This window comes from Malurus melanocephalus, unplaced genomic scaffold (genome assembly GCF_030028575.1).
Source record: "Malurus melanocephalus ecotype Western Australia unplaced genomic scaffold, MMel_1.1 scaffold_304, whole genome shotgun sequence".
NCBI classification, from domain to species: Eukaryota; Metazoa; Chordata; class Aves; order Passeriformes; family Maluridae; genus Malurus; species Malurus melanocephalus.
The window spans coordinates 378,659-393,422 of NW_026623536.1; the positions used below are offsets into that span (position 1 = coordinate 378,659).

General features: G+C 39.9%; 1 long non-coding RNA gene across 1 annotated transcript in view; it reads left to right on the forward strand.

Annotated features, from left to right (window-relative positions):
• The first annotated feature begins 624 nt into the window (after positions 1 to 624).
• The window catches only part of LOC130579954 (uncharacterized), a 29,289-nt gene continuing 15,149 nt past the window's right edge, over positions 625 to 14,764 (forward strand). Inside the window, exon 1 of the long non-coding RNA XR_008966067.1 lies at positions 625 to 1,076. This is a non-coding gene — a long non-coding RNA (uncharacterized LOC130579954). The remainder of the gene's footprint in view (positions 1,077 to 14,764) is intronic.

Sequence of the window (14,764 nt, forward strand, 5' to 3'; positions counted from 1 at the left end):
GTTCCTGCCTTCAGGTACTGTATGTCATTGTTATGAGTACATTTTGACATCTCTCACACTTCCAGCACTCCAAAGATCCATGACAGAGCTGAATGAAAACTTTTTTTTTTTGACTTGGCAGGAGCAGTAAGAACACATAAAACCTGCCAGCTGTCAAGGATGTAAATGGTGATTTTGTTTCACTTTTTTAATGAATTAAAGCAGGATTGAAATCTGTCCAAAGACAGCATGTTGGGCCTTGCAAGGAAAGAAAAAAATGAAAAGGAGGGATTCTTTTTTTCTCTTTTGGCACTTAATGCTCATGGAGTGTTTATTCTTGGTAGCACAGTATAGGACAGAGCTACTCTCCTGGAAGAGCCTTGGCTGTAGCAGGAACTTGTTTTGAGAGAGAAAGCATTTGAGGGATTGAAAAAAAATCTTAATTCTGCCTTATTTCAATACAGGCACCTGAAAATTAAAGCACCCATCACTGCTGTGGAGATGGGTGGCAGCAAAACAATGGCAGAAGTCATTTTGTGTGCCATTTACAGGTTGAAGCCAAACTAAAATCTGATGGATTTTTCTTACAAGTCATGTTTTTGCTGCCATCTTGCTGAGGCCACTTTTTGGGGTGACAGGCTGGAGTTTGAGGCATCATGTACCTCTGAGGGGGCATAGAGTCCCTCTGGTCCCTCTGTGTGCACTTCATTCTTCAGGGGAGAAAATATGGTAAAGAATTTGCCAGGTGCTTTGCTTTTCATGCCCTAATTTTTGCTTAAGATGGTCTCCCATCCAAGAGCCAGCCAATTTCAGGTCATAAGTTTCCAAGCTGTGGGGGGGTTATCAGTTCTGAATGCTATCTCACCACTTTGAAAATTGAATTTCAGATGCCTTAAACAGCAYTGGCAGAGGGAAATGAAGCTGTTCTTTTGGAAAATGGAGTGACTCACATCAAAACAAGCTCACATTGACKGATGTTCCTGGACCAAAGACCATCCTGGAAGCAAAGCTCAGCTCTGGATTTGGGTCAAGTTCATCTCCAGTAACGTGGGCCGAGCTGGTGCAGTATGGAAGAGGTTCCATGTGCCTGGCAGGAGGTGAGTGGAGCACATTAGCTCTTGCAGGGATTTACAAACAGGATTCAACTTGGGCTTTGTGAACAGACCTATTAATTCAGTGTGGCTTCTCAAGCAAGCCAAGCTCAGGCTGTACTTCAGCCAGGTGATTTAGACAAAATAGAAAGGAAGAAATTTGTTCAGACAAAACAAAAATGAGTCCTAAAATCTTCCAAAAAAACTCAGGATGAACCCAAATTTCTGAAATAAACTGTGTAACTCCCTTTTCCTCCCCTCGCCTCTCCCCAAGCCTCCTAAACCCCTGGCACCTACCCTCTTTAGCTGGAACAGAATGACTCTTCTCAGGTTTCCAGCCTCTCTTCAAGTAGGAAGTATAGAAAATCTCACAGGAAAGCCTTGTCTTATGAGCTTTCCAGGCAGATTTTCTGAATAAAGGGAGTCTTACACATTTCAGCTATTTATTTAAAGTCTTCCATCCCCAGCTTTAATGTAAGTCTTGAGACACAACATGTAATTAYAGGATGACAATCTGCTAAACCCTACAACCACTTCAGTAAACTTTGTAGGATTGTAGGAAATATAGTGAAGTTTTGGATCCTCCTTTTCTCTTTCTTCAAGAGAAATCTTCATTTACAGCAGCATGCCAGGTAATTGCAGCACTTACATATCAGAGTGGAAAAGAGTGACCTGATGAAATGGGCCAGCTCAGCAATAAACATTCAAATGCAATATTTTCCTCACTTTGGGGCAGCTGTGGGTGTTCTGCAGAGCAGATTCACCCACCTCTGGATCCTGCTGTTAGTCACCATTTCCTGCCTCTGTCTGTGAAATGSGGAGAGCCTACTCAAAGAAATGAGTCCAGCTTCCTCCTCCTCGATGGAAATGAAAGCACAGGAGATGAAAGGCAAGGAATCCTCGATGTGTTTCCAGGTCATGCTTTTCTCCGCCTGGTTTGGGCCTCAGGAAACATCCCCATAATGTGAGACCTCCCCAAGGTGAGAGGGAGCTGAGCCCAACGTAGGTCCACAGCAGGTACAGCCATTGATAAAGGGATGAACAAAGCAATTTAGGCACCWAAATCTTGCTTTGTGTGGAAAAAAGGGGAAAGACAAGCATGCCTGAGGAGAGGAAGAGCCAGCTGACCACACCTCACCCTCTGCCCCRCAAGTCACAGCACATTTCATGCCACCAACACACAACCCTGGGGTAAACGTTGTGCAGGAGAGAAGTCAACAGTGATTATTTACTCCCTTGCTGAGGCGGTAATTTGTGCTGTGTTATGAAAAGTTTTAGCTTTCCTGATGTATGGGAGGCAAAAGGCCCCCAAATTAGGACGCTTGGGTGGGCACCTTCAATGRAGGGAAGGTGCCTGGTGTTTAGCCTCACTTTCTTTGATGGGGCCACAGYGCTTAACCGTGCTTAATCCTTTTTAATGAACACTTTGCTGATGCAAATCAGCCCACAGATGTCTATTGAAAGGAAAACACCAAAAAATCTGTTAGAAGACTGTGACTCTGTAAGATAGGTTTGGCCAAACTGAAGATTSCTACATAAAGGTGAGTGAAAAATAACCACAGTTAAAAACGCGCCTTGGGAAGGATGGTTCAAAGGAGGATGTTTTCTGAAGTGGTGGATTGTTCATTTCATAGTTATGAAAAGAAAAATAATTTGATTCTGCTCTTGTCTCCAAAAATAGTTCAGAACAGAGAAATACTAGCACWGTTTTCAAACAGGGCTTTCCTGTCCCTTAAACCAACTTTTGCTGAAAAGGCAGGAAAGAGCACAAAGTAACAGTGGCTGCTTTGCCAGTTGGAAAACATTTAGAAARKKKKRRRAWKKKGRRGGGGAAAAAAATCACATTCTTMAGCYTTGTCACTGTTTCTCAGCTGGAAAAATATTGGAAAGCAGAAAAATGTTTCTCTTTTCATTCATCCTTAATTTGGAGAGTGGTTCCATAGGAAAGCCATTGTCTCCCAGGAAAGACATTCAACTGAGAAAAATCAAGAGTWTTTAAGCACTCTGTAATCACATGCCTCATTATCATTTCTACCCACTGGCTGATAAACACAGCATTTGTCAGACTGGATATTCACACCTCAAGATAATGTGTTATTACAAAGGATGTGGCCCAGCAGATCATTCTGAGCATTATAATTTGCCATTCTTTTTAAAAAGATTTTTAAATGTGCATTCACACACAAACACAATCTGATCAATTTTTTCTTAGAACCCTGCTCATTTAGGAAACATWTCAAACATTTTTGAGAGCAGGATAATGAGCACATACAACAACAGCAAATTTACAACTTAAATCATTACTCAGTGACTTTTCCAGCTCAAATTGCCATCTCTAATTATTCTTAKTTTACAGTTTTTAACACTTTGAACAGTTTTTGGATGTCATAATCAATCAAAAGTGTCACATTGCATGAAAATTTGACTTCTTTAAGTTGGTGACTTTGCTCCTGTGAACCAGCTTTTCCTGATCACCCTTTCCACCTCCACTGCAATTCTAATCAAACAAGTCCTAGTCAGTCAAGTGATCCCAATGCACCCTTTTGCCYATACCACCATTTGCAAACCATTGCACAAGGTGCTGTGCTTTCCCCCTTACTCTACCAGAGGCTATTGCTTAAAAGATCCAGTTCCTGTAAAAACAATCACAGGTCAACACTGAGAGACTGATGGAAAGACCCATTTCAGTCATGTGTTTTTTGGCAAGGAACCACAGTGAGTGCATAATCTGTATAAATGTTAGCTTTCTAAATAAACAGAACCTCTGGTTGCATGAAGGCAGAGAATAAAGTTGAAACTTGTTTCTTTCATTAAGCAACCTTTCAAAACCAGGGCTTGTTTTGTTCTAGACACCCATCAATCCTGACAGATGATAATAAACAAACAGCAACAATGGCAACAGAGCCGACAGAGCTGCCCTGCACACTTTACTTCATTCCTTTCCTCAAACATGAAGTATTTTGTTCACTATCCAGCATAGAGGTGTTGGAATGGGAATGGGAAAATCTTTGGGGCTCATATCAGTGTTCATGTACTGTGGTGGGTGTCAGCAGAGCTGTGCCATCAAACAATCCAGTGGGCAAAGCTTGGATTCCATCCACAATCCTTGGGGGATGCTGATGTAAACTTCCYTCTCTGGATCTGTGAGGGTTATATGGGAAAAATCAGCTGCTGGCAGTAGTCATCCCTCAATAYTCTGTTCAGACTTGGCCCATTTCCAAGCTGCAATACTCTAAGCAAGAATTCTTTTCYTTGGTATTGCTATTGCAAATTCACCATGGTGTCACTCATACATATAAGAATCTGGGTTTGTTTTTTTTTTTTAGTCTAAAAAGGACAGCAGCAGTGATCTGTTTATGTGCTTAAAACAGTTTGTCAAGTAAAGAGGAAAAAAATAAAATGGATCCATCTCAAGCAACTATATAAAAACAAAGTCTCCAAATATTTCAAAGTATTTTTGAAATAGGGAAAAGTATGTTTTCTGTATATTATGTTATAAATGCCTTAAACATCCATCTTTCCCTGGCCATCTGTTCAGGAAGGCAAAGCTGTGCAGATGAAAAGACAGTGATGTAGACAATAGTTGTCAATGCTAAAATGCTGCTTATTTGTGGGCTCTGTTCCACCTTCTCCCACTGTTTTCTGATGCTCATAGGTGACCTTGCACCAAGCMGGCCAACACTTATTGGAGAAAGTTTTGCATTTTACTTTCTGAAATTTAAATAAGCATTAATTAAATCCTTTCTTAGTACAACATGTAAAATGCTGCCTTTCTGGGAAAACCAGAACGTGGAAAACAAGCCCATMTTATAGCTGACAATGCACACCTCACATCACAGATAACGCAGGGCTTGCAGAAGATGTGATTTCTGTGTACTGACAATACAGACMTGCTGTTTCTGGGGGAGGAGGAATTTTGGTTTTAATGTAGGTGGAGTTTAAGTCACTCAGYAGTTTGTCTGAGGCAAAGGTACAATACATGGCTTTTTTTTTTTTTTTAAAAAAGCACTAAGGTGATTAACTGCTTGTCACACAATGCTAAAATAACACTTGGTTACACAGGTCATTTTAAAATGAACTTTTTCTTTGACTGGTCTGCATAGTGGCAGGACCATGAATCTTAGCTCAAGAGTGTATATTCATTTTATTCTCGGTGAGTGAAGGCATCAGATAAATAAAACCAAACCCAAACCAAACCAAAAAACCCCACTTTGTTCACTCAAAGCCCCTTGCAAGTGGCTACAGAGARTTTCCCAGCACTTCAGCATGATTGACATGCAGGAGTCATGTTCTGGCACAAATATATCCTGATGAAGTTATCCCTTCAGTGGTCACAGAAGGTCATCTTTTATGTCTTTGCCCTTTTGTAAATAAGGTCTTAGGTAGTTCCCCTCCCACTTTCATGTCTACACATGATTTCATAGTTTATGAACCATTTGGTGGCTTTCTTTGCATTGTGGCTTTCTTTTTGTTGACTGCCACCTCAGCTTTGCCAAAGTGTGTCTTGATTTGCAACTGTGAAAGGAGGTCTTGGGCTGGGGCAGAGTGTGAGCCGTCATCTCTCCTTGTCACACCCAAGACTTGCAGAAAGAAARGGATCAGGATTAGCAGATTCAGCCTGTTGCTCTGCTCCCATTCAGAGCTCAGAGACAGCAAATTTGTGGCATGCACTGATCACTGGTTTTAGCACGACCAAGCCCAAAATCCCCTCAATGCTGCCTGCAAAAGCAGCACTTGGAAGAGCTTGTCTCTGTCTCACCCAGCAAAGAGAACAGGAGAGCTGCACAATCCTCCCTTGCCTGTGAAACAGGAGTTTTGTCTTCTTCCWCAGGCACATAAATGCAACACAGGGCTCCTACAAAGTGCCTTAAGCCTGCTAAGAAAAGYAGAACAAAGCACAGTGAACTACACCTTTGCTGAACAGATATAACAACAGAGCATTTTTTAGCTCAACTCTGTGTCATTCATTTGGCAAACAAAGCCTTCATAAATTACACAAAATCAGAAAACTATTGTATGCAAGATCTCATTGTTTGAGTGTCTTTTTAGTGGCCACCTGATCTTATTTATTATAAATGAGACCACTGGATACYCTACTCTCTTGATAATGTGTCTTGATTATTCCTCAAAAAGAAATCTTTCAAAATGCCAAAAATCTCTAAAGGCATTTCTGACATTTCAGAAAATATGCTGAGGCTCTTGTCAGCATGGAAAACTGCCTGAATATCATTAATAAAACATGATTAAACATAATTTTCTCTGAATTATGTCATATTCCAAATTTTTTGAAGTAGGAAAGATATGTAGATTAAAACATTCGATTCCATAGATGACTTGAAAGTTCAGAATTGCCCTGGAGACCTTTGTGTCAGCCAAAGCAGATGCTGTAATAAAATTACACATACAAATACTTCAACAGGTTGTTCCTAAAACTAGAATCCTGTTTATTGGAAACTCCCTACCTTTGGCAATTCTCATCAGTTGYGATAATAAATACTCCATTTTTTGCAGAGCTTAAGAGAAGCTCTGAAAGTGTGAATTTTTTGCACTGTCTTCCAAGAGCCCCCAAACCAAACAGTGCTCATAAATCCATCCTTTATCCTTGTTTAGTTATTAAATGTTGCTGTTGGATCTGCTTTGAGACATTTGAACTTTTCAGATGGCGCTTTAGTAACTTGTGACAAGTCATAAGTGAACTACATCCACTTTGTTAAGGGGTTTCAAGAGCCTTTAAGCTCTCRTGATCTGTTGGCACTGCAACTCTCTGAAAACCCCCAAAATCTGATTTAAAACAGCTGAACTTTTCTTATGCAACACATGAGCACTTTGTATCGTTTTGAATGCCTTGACTCTGCCTTGATCTTGTTTAGAAACTGAATTATATGTAAAGATATGTGCTGTGCTTTTATTCTCTAGGCCTTACAAACATATAGGACATACAGAATCATTGTGTACAATATAAAATATAATTAAAATATATGCACGTACACGGGAAGGGGAGACAGTTGTGGAATAAAACTGGCAAGGCAAGTGGCCAAGCACATTTGTGAAATTACAACTTAAAATTAATTTGAAATATGTTCTTTCATTTTCTTGGGCTTTCACAGGTCACTTAGATATTTACACCAATTTGAAAGAGTAGCTGTGTGGTATTTTCAGGTTAAAATCTCCGTTTGTATATAATGTTTTCCTTCGTGCCATTATTCCTCCCTGACAGGTAAGGGGAGGGTTTGACACTGTTAATATAACACAGGGTGTTAATCTTATAATCGCCCTGTCAGCACTTCGTGTCAGGGTGTTAATGGCCACCTTTCAGCCGCTCAGGCTCGCCTGCCAATAAAAACAGTGCCGGCTCCTCTCCAGCCAGCAGCTCTGCAGCTACTCTGCCCTTYCCCAAAGAGCAAATACAACATTTCACTAGCCATGAGACTGTAAAAGATGCTCCTCTCTGTTTATTTCCTTTTCCTTCTCTGCCACCATTGGCAGAGAAGGCAAGTATGACACTGAGCCCTGTTAATGTACTTTGCAGGCTTCAAGTTATTTTAAAATACACAAATTATTTTAAGTTTTAAATAAACATAACACCTTGGGCATGATGAAAGGAGTTTTTTAACAGTGAGAAGCACAATTATTTGCCACAGCACTTCGCTATGTAAATGTAATCCAAAGACAAATGCTCTATTTCTGTAATTTCTCAGTGGTTGCAATGAGTCCGTATTTTCCTCTCTGCACAGGAGAGAGGCTTTTCCAGCTTCTTGGCAGAAGGAGTTGCACAATTCCAGATGACTTACTTTATATGCCAGATGACTTACTTTATATGCCTATATTACACTAAGGGAGACAAAGAGAGGAAGAAGTAGAGAGCACACACTCAAAATAATAAACAAAGAAGAATAAACATCCCTGCAGTTATCCRTAGGGATTCCAGATGCTGCTCCATCCCTCTGCAAGGCCTGCCTGCCTCCCCACACCTTACTGAATGTTAAATAACAGGTGAATGTTCAGTAAGGTGTGGGGAAGCCAGGGCTGTGATAAAATCCCACAGTGCAGTGTTTGTTGTTCTCACTATCTTGTGTTTGGATTTTGGCTTAATTTCTTATAGGTTTCTTTTAATCAGAGTGACGTGGCTGATTGGCYGTGGCTGGTTCCAGCATCATGTGTTGTCCATCTGGATTTTATACTCCATGCGTTTTCCCAGCTGAAAAGAAACAGACCTACTACCCAACTAATTAGAGCCCAGTCCCCAAAAAAGTAACAGTTTGTTCCTAGACAAAAAATTTGTTTCTCATATGGGATTTTAATGCAGACTAAAAAAAAAAAAGGAGCAAAGCATAAATAATCACCAGTTTCCATGTCATACCCARCCAAAGATGCAATCAAAATTATTATTTCTGCATTAAAAAATCAGGATTTACTTAGTCTTTGCTTGCTGTATCTTATAGTAAGCACAAATGTTGGAATTCCTATTATCTGGRTTATACAAAGATGTTCATTATATTATTACATTAAAAAGTGTGGTTTTTTTCCACAATCTTTCCATAGCATTTCACACGTTTTGCAACAGCAAAATGAATGTGAAAGGTCGGACACTCGGAACAGATCAAGATACCCTTTATCTTGTTGTGACCAGGTATTAATATATATAATACATATAACTAATATATAGATACATATAATTATTGCAAAGAATATGACATTGAATTAGATGATTGCATGATTTAGAATTGGATTCTAAATGTAAGGGGTTATAAGAGGATCTGTCTTTGACTTCAAGGAAAGCTCAATCAGCCAAGCAGCAGCCACCTCTCTCCTCATCTCCAAGCCCTCATGGCCGCTGCCAGTCTGTTTAACTATTTATTTAACATTTGGCTTTTAGCCAGCTTATCACATCTTGGTTCTGCAAAATTATTCATTGCTGATATCTAAATATTTGTGGGATTGCAGCTAAATCAAAGGGAAAGTTTAAGCAGCACTTTAATATGTATGATATACTTAAAACTACGTGTACTACCAGAGGGATATAGGAAATACTTAAAAGAGGAGGTCTATCTCTGCTTAAACTGACTGACTATTTTATCCCATRCTGGTTCCCTTTTTACCTTATCTGTTACCAGGGGCTCAAAAATACCTGTCCTTGGCAGAAGGGAGAAATGCTACCCTCTGCAGCAGGTTCACTGGGTCAGTTTGGGTGGTGGACAGAGATTYAAACCTGCACATGKATGSAATGATGTGTATAAGCAATGTGWGTGGGGGAGAAAGGAAAAGAAAGARCAGTCCTTCCACCTGCAAATCCCAGAGCACCCTAAACTGGTCACTGCCTGCCACGCAATTTTCACGTCCCACTCATTAGCTGTGCAGGAATTTCAGAGTTTCTTGTGTTGGTGAGGCTGAGCAGGTCACTGTAGTTCGAAACAAAGAGTTCCAACACTCCTGTCCAAACAGCTGTGCCTCATATTTGAATTTTAGCCTTGTAAAATCCTCAGGCCCAGTGCTCCCCAAGGAAGTCTTGCATAAGTTTTGTTCTCACTTAGTGGAGCACACAGAAAGTAAAAGGTCCAGACTTAAAATGACCTTGGAACACTTAGAGTAAATGGTCAAGTCCCTCTTAAATATCTGTATATATTTAACTCCTATGAACAGTAATGGGACCAACATCTGCAGAGAGAGGAGCAGCTACAGCCCTAAAGAAAGCAAATTAGGAGCCAAGAACAATCAAACTTTGTTACATWTTAGAATTTTGCCAAAGCAATAGCTGTTCCAGAATTATTTTATAGGTTAAGCAAACCCCTCCATCTGCAGTGGGATTTCATCTTCCCRACAGAACGTAGCATTTACCAGCTTTTCAGTGGTTTAGCTTTGATAAGCAAAGCAAGTCTCCGAGAACKCTTCTGAAAAAAGGAAGCAGCTGCTTGCAGAGATGAGACAGGATGGTAAAGGAAACCTCCTGGGAACATTGTGWCAGGCACAGTGCTTACAGTAGACTGCAGAGATATGAGAAGGGGGGAATGCTCTTCAGTTTTGTGATCTCTTCTGCCTGGTGGGAAAGTGGTTTCAGAAGAGTGGGAAATTCATATGAACTTGATTTGGTGTTTCTGAGGACAGAAGTTCTATATTGACAGCCTGGGTGGTGCTAACATCAATGTGTCCCTTTGCATTTCATTGCTGGTGTACAGAGAGTACTTCTTGGGAAGAGACAAGTTCACCCTTCTCATCTTTAAACCTTGGCTGGCCCTAAACCTTTGACTAGGAGTTACTTYGGGTGAATTTTTTGTAGATACTGAGATTTTGCCAGTAAAATTTAGACTGAAACCACTCAAGCAATTTTCACGTGTTACCACTGGATACAGCAGTCAGCTGGTCTCAGTTTCCAGTTGCCACCAGCCCGTCTTTAACCAAATTGCTAAATGGAGGCCTGAAGCCATCGGCATTAGCTGAGAGATTCAACCACAAGATGATTAATAGAGAGTGCACAGTCAATTCCCTCATGGCTCTACAAAAGATGTAGCCAGAGCTTCAGCAGTCCATCAATAATATTTTGAGCCATCCAGTCTCTTCCAATTCCCCAAAGAGATTGTTARTATCAGTGTGAGAAACACAGAGGTCAGAGTAGAATTTGTGCACTCGATTGAGTGACTGCTGTGAGACCTGTGGGCTGCAGGAGACTGTTCCATGCAGGACTTTGCAGGAAGGCAGGAGAAGGCTGTCTTTGGTTAATCTGACAGAAAGGTGCTTGTAAAGAGGAAGATACCCAACCCAGTAAAAAACTACAATAAAAAAAATAATAGAAARCTGGCTGTTTCTTAGAGACAGCATGGCTGGTCACATACTGCCAAAGCCATAAGAAAGCTGCCGTATTTACATATGAGCTTAACACAGAAAAAGAACCCTCCACTAAAGAGGAATCAGAGCAATTGTGTGACCTCAATAAAGCCAGTCAAGTGCCTGCTTTTATCTCCAATGGGGTGRCAGGAGATATGAGCAGATTTAACAGGTATGTATTTTATCTCTASGATAAAATGGAAAGCCTAATTGCTGTTGTATTTGAAAAAGACACTGCAGATGAATCTTGGWCACTTAAATTTCCTTGAATTTTTCAAATTATCTGCTCCAGACCTTAGGTAGGAAAGCTGGTCACAGGTAGTTCTGTTTGTGTGTCTAGGTAGCCATAGGAAGCAAATCAAAGAGCAAGCACCAGAAGTGTGCTCTGTGTATTTCAGGCAGGTGCTGGCTGGCTCTGCTTGTGACACAGAAAGCCCATGGTAGAAAACACGTATAAAATTATTTGATTGAAAAAGCAATGGTGGAGATGATTTAAAACAAAGCAGGACCCAGCTCCAAGGATGCTGAAACTCCTCAAAGGAACAGCAGTTTGGTTGGCATCAATAGACATACACAGTCCTTGGTGCTGTTCCTACAGGCTTTTAAAATTCATTTCCTTCTGAGATGCTATGACTTGGAGAAGGTGGAACTATTTCCAGCTTTGTCAAGCTCAATAATAATGAAAAGGTCAGTCATTCCCTCTTCTTCCCACGCTACTTCCCACTCTTCTTTCTGACATGCTGGCACGCTTCTGTTTTACTGGTTTGGTCATGCTTATGAAACAAATGTTAACAAGGTAATACTCATCATGTTTCAGCAATTTAGAATGATTTCTGCTTTTTGATTTCCCTCCATAAAGACTTGGTTATGTTGAACCGATCATTTTAAGTCCTGTTGAAGTTTGGGGCGTGGTGAATGCATGGCTGTGATGCTGTTAATTCCAACATTACTAGAAGTGTGTACGTGTGGGGAAGCAGAAATTACATTATTTATCCAGTGTCAATGAGAACAGAACTTAACGCACCTAAATTTTTGTGAATTCTCATATTTAATCCATTCAATTACATGATCACATAGCTTTAAAAAAAATACTCACTTTCTYCTGGCTCTGGCACTCTCCATCTGTTGTTCCTGTAAAATTGGCTTTTATAAGCTGAATAAACAGACTTCTGTTTTCGTTATTTATATGCCATGTTATGCAAAATCTATAAAAACAAGGCTTCTCACTAATTATTAAAATGCCACCATTTATTACAAGGAAATATTTATTTAATTTATTCCAACAACTTGTTTTCCACTTAATTCAACATTGTCCAATACCTTTGAACAGTAGCTTCCTGGGTGGTTAAGCAAGAGATTAAGCTTCCTTTTTGGAGAACAGGAARCATGGCTTTAAATTATTTAAAGTGCTGGCACTTCAGAGAAATGGATCTGAATCATTATGAGCTTGCTCAGTGTATCAAACAATGYCATGAGCAATTCTGACCGGAACAACTACAACTGTGTTTTAAATAATAAAACAGAACACACACAGAGTGCAATATCACAGCAGTTTCTAAAACACCCTTTCCAAGTCATTGATGCAGCCTGAACTGTACCAATGATAAAYGGGTACTTTGAAGGAGTCAAAACCTTTACCCAGTGCAGAGAAGCTACTCAGTGCAGAGAAAAGAGTGACCATGGAAAAACTGAGTGCTCCTGCAGAAAAACAGGTTCCTGCCTCCTGGTTTGCTTCCATCCTTACAAACAAGACTAGTTTCCAAATGCAGCTGAACTGAGATTACAGACCTGCTTTTACTTTGTGTGACTAACAGAGGAGAAACTATCTCAGGTTTGGAAAAATAATGATGGCCCTATTATTCTAAAGGATATAAAAACTGGCCTGAGAAGAGTAGCAATTCCGGACTGACCACCGGCAGGTGCATATTGGCATTTTTCTGTTTACCACATTTACATAAATATTCACTAAAGGTTTATTTGTAAGACTTCAGCTGGCACTTCCTGTACACCCTAAAATTTCGTCAGCTTCAGTGAGTGCATTACAGGATGCCAGCTCAGACCTAAGGTCTTGAATGATGCATTGCATATTTCTTGCTATCTGAATGAAAGCYTGCTAGTACACTTCCCGATCCAAGCACCAGGCCTCTTGGGAGTATTTACATTGCAAGCCAAAATCTAGAAGGACAAGGCTGCTTTGGAAAATCTGGTCTCAGTGACACAACAATTCATCACTTCTCTGCAGTTTTGGAACTCTCATAACAAACATCACAGAATGAGGTCTGAATCAAAGCAAGTAGCCAAAGTTARTGGTGGTGTTTTCCTTCCTACAGTTTCTGCCAGTCTCAGTGAAGGATGTTTATTACAAACTTTAACAAATTATATGTTAACATAAACCCAAGCTAAGTCCTTGTCTGGAACAAGCCCTTGTACTACTAGTATGAAGTTGTCAAAAAAAATACAGCTTGGAAAAGTGTATGACTTGAAACAAGTAAGAGTCATTTCAAGGGTAATTTAGGTTGCTATGTCTTCAACACACAACTGAGAAATCTGTGATTGCTGAGCAGATTGGGTTTCTGGCCATTGTTTAATGTGTTTACATTTTCTGAAAGAGCCTTTGGAAATACTGYTAAAACTGAGCTGAGGATTAAGTTTATTAGTGCTGCTTATTTCTTGGTAGGAGATGGATAAGGCCATTATTATTCCATTATTTTCTAACGTTTACAAATCACATGCTCTCAAAAGTGTCTCTAGTACCAGATAAACAGAAGGCCAGTCCCACCCTCTGAAACAACTTCCATATTTATTGTTGCTTGAAAGTCTTCCTGCAGCATCTTCTCTGACCTTTCAGTCACCCTAAGGAAAACCATGAACATGTGAATGCAAAACGTGATATATCCCTGACAATTTCCATGCTCTGTCTCTCTTCACAGCTAAGACATTGGAGAAATTAAAAAAATAAAACAAAGTAGTTGACATTTTTTGAAAGGAAGAGGTTATGAAACTATGTCAAACAGAACACTACAGCAGGATAAACCCTGCCAGTAAATTTAACTCTTTCTAGAGTTKTACTGCTCATTGTAATTATTAACATCTTTAGTCAGAACACCATTTGGATATAATTAAAACAAAGGCAAACAATCTTGGCCTATCCTTAAGGATCTTTTTTAGACAAGTTCTTTTTGTCAGTTCACTTTTGCTCAGTTCACTAATGCATCGTTTTTATCATCGAGTAACATGTTACATACATTAAACAGTTTAGCAACATCCAATGTCCTGTTGTGCTGAAAATAAAATCACACAGATTTATCACTATTCTGAAAAGACTCGAAACAAATGCTTGTGATCTTCACTTAGCAAAGACTTACCAGCCAATGTGTTCTCAATAGCCACTCTCTAAGTTCATGCTGTGAACCTGAACCTTCTGGAACCCAAATCAGTCTCAGATGGGGCTTTGCCTTCTCTTGGGTGCTGGGGGTGCAACATCTCTATATTTTTATGGCTGTGGAGCAACAAGAGGGAGAGAGGGACTCAAACTGAAATGAAGTCTGCTTCTTTATAATCTAAAGCGATGATTTAAATTAATCTGCTTTATCACTTAAACAGGCTACAAGCATTCACCAGGGTGAATACCTTCTTAAATTGCTCCCCTAGATCCACTAAAGGATATCTGACTGCAAGTTCATCAAGGCTCTTCCAGTACTCATTAACTGCCTCTTTCAAACCCAAGAACTTGGGYTGTTGGGTTCTTTTCATATCACTTTTCTACAGGGCCTAATTCATCTTGAATTAATTTCATCCTTAATGCAGCCAAATAATTGAATTACTTCCTTTCACAAGCTTTGCCAAATGATCTTCCAAAGCACACAAATACTCTC